General features: G+C 49.0%; 2 pseudogenes; both read left to right on the top strand.

Moving 5' to 3' along the window:
• The first annotated feature begins 830 nt into the window (after positions 1-830).
• LOC139269546 (5S ribosomal RNA) lies at positions 831-949 on the top strand (annotated as a pseudogene).
• Positions 950-1819: 870 nt separating this feature from the next.
• Positions 1820-1938, top strand: LOC139269545 (5S ribosomal RNA; annotated as a pseudogene).
• Positions 1939-2500: the final 562 nt, after the last annotated feature.

Here is a 2500-nt window from a genome sequence, read left to right as displayed (position 1 = left end):
AGTGCCGTTGATCCATCAACAACCTTTTTGCTGCTCTCTCTCTCACTTTGCTTTCACCATTTCTTTCCTGCACATTCTCCTGCTGCTACACAAATGCAAGGGGGTCGACGCAAGGGACGAAAGAACGCAGAACAACAAAATAAGTTGGCAAAAAAATACACGCTGGCGCAGGCACACCAGGACGCAGCAACAGAGAGGAGAGACAAGGTGCATAGAAACCTGAGAGGGACAAACAGCAAGAGAACAAAGAATCGTGCAGGAAGAGCTGCAATTCAATGCAGGAAAAATGTAAAGCCAACTAGCATGCTGCTGGAATGCATGTGTGTTCATGTGAGGAGTGTTGCAAATCAGAATGCCGAGTAGCAGGCGCCACTTGCCACATGGGGTTCCGAAATGTGGCTACAACAGCGATCTGGCTTAATAATTGGTGGGATTGGAAATGAAACAATCCTGGTGTTTTGGGGGCGGTGGAAGCTTTTTTGGGGGAGGAGAGATTTGGGGATGGGGAGATTTGGGGGAGAGCGATTTGAGGGGATGAGAGATTTCGAGGTTGGCGAGCGTGAGATTGGGGGGTGAGTGAGTGAGTGATTTGTGGGTGAGTGAGGGAATGGTGAAAGTCAGGCAGTTTTGAAGCTTGAGGCAAGGCAATGAAGGGTAGGGCTTGTCGTTTGCTTGTGTGGGAGTCAGAGCAGCAAGAGGTGGGTGTGGCGGAAGGTAAATGGTGAAATGAATCTTGAGTGCTGATTCCTTGGATGAATGCATGGAAGGAGAAAAAGAAGTGAAGAACAGCCTTATGTCCGTTTAAGTAAAGAGAAAGCCATGACATCAATGCCTACGGCCACACTAGTCTGAAAACGCCCGATCCCGTCTGATCTCGGAAACCAAGCAGACTGAGGCCTGGTTAGTACTTAGATGGGAGACTGCCTGGCAATACCAGGTGCAGTAGGCTTTTGCTGCCATCCACAGGCTGCTCATGCTTCTGCACACACAGTGCCGTTGATCCATCAACAACCATTTTGCTGCTCTCTCTCTCACTTTGCTTTCACCATTTCTTTCCTGCACATTCTCCTGCTGCTACACAAATGCAAGGGGGTCGATGCAAGGGACGAAAGAACGCAGAACAACAAAATAAGTTGGCAAAAAAATACACGCTGACGCAGGCACACCAGGACGCAGCAACAGAGAGGAGAGACAAGGTGCATAGAAACCTGAGAGGGACAAACAGCAAGAGAACAAAGAATCGTGCAGGAAGAGCTGCAATTCAATGCAGGAAAAATGTAAAGCCAACTAGCATGCTGCTGGAATGCATGTGTGTTCATGTGAGGAGTGTTGCAAATCAGAATGCCGAGTAGCAGGCGCCACTTGCCACATGGGGTTCCGAAATGTGGCTACAACAGCGATCTGGCTTAATAATTGGTTGGATTGGAAATGAAACAATCCTGGTGTTTTGGGGGCGGTGGAAGCTTTTTTGGGGGAGGAGAGATTTGGGGATGGGGAGATTTGGGGGAGAGCGATTTGAGGGGATGAGAGATTTCGAGGTTGGCGAGCGTGAGATTGGGGGGTGAGTGAGTGAGTGATTTGTGGGTGAGTGAGGGAATGGTGAAAGTCAGGCAGTTTTGAAGCTTGAGGCAAGGCAATGAAGGGTAGGGCTTGTCGTTTGCTTGTGTGGGAGTCAGAGCAGCAAGAGGTGGGTGTGGCGGAAGGTAAATGGTGAAATGAATCTTGAGTGCTGATTCCTTGGATGAATGCATGGAAGGAGAAAAAGAAGTGAAGAACAGCCTTATGTCCGTTTAAGTAAAGAGAAAGCCATGACATCAATGCCTACGGCCACACTAGTCTGAAAACGCCCGATCCCGTCTGATCTCGGAAACCAAGCAGACTGAGGCCTGGTTAGTACTTAGATGGGAGACTGCCTGGCAATACCAGGTGCAGTAGGCTTTTGCTGCCATCCACAGGCTGCTCATGCTTCTGCACACACAGTGCCGTTGATCCATCAACAACCATTTTGCTGCTCTCTCTCTCACTTTGCTTTCACCATTTCTTTCCTGCACATTCTCCTGCTGCTACACAAATGCAAGGGGGTCGATGCAAGGGACGAAAGAACGCAGAACAACAAAATAAGTTGGCAAAAAAATACACGCTGACGCAGGCACACCAGGACGCAGCAACAGAGAGGAGAGACAAGGTGCATAGAAACCTGAGAGGGACAAACAGCAAGAGAACAAAGAATCGTGCAGGAAGAGCTGCAATTCAATGCAGGAAAAATGTAAAGCCAACTAGCATGCTGCTGGAATGCATGTGTGTTCATGTGAGGAGTGTTGCAAATCAGAATGCCGAGTAGCAGGCGCCACTTGCCACATGGGGTTCCGAAATGTGGCTACAACAGCGATCTGGCTTAATAATTGGTTGGATTGGAAATGAAACAATCCTGGTGTTTTGGGGGCGGTGGAAGCTTTTTTGGGGGAGGAGAGATTTGGGGATGGGGAGATTTGGGGGAGAG

The sequence above is a fragment of the Pristiophorus japonicus genome, chromosome 8 (assembly GCF_044704955.1).
Source record: "Pristiophorus japonicus isolate sPriJap1 chromosome 8, sPriJap1.hap1, whole genome shotgun sequence".
NCBI lineage: Eukaryota > Metazoa > Chordata > Chondrichthyes > Pristiophoridae > Pristiophorus > Pristiophorus japonicus.
Note: the sequence above shows the minus strand (reverse complement) of the source record. Positions and strands in the feature narration are given on the sequence as shown.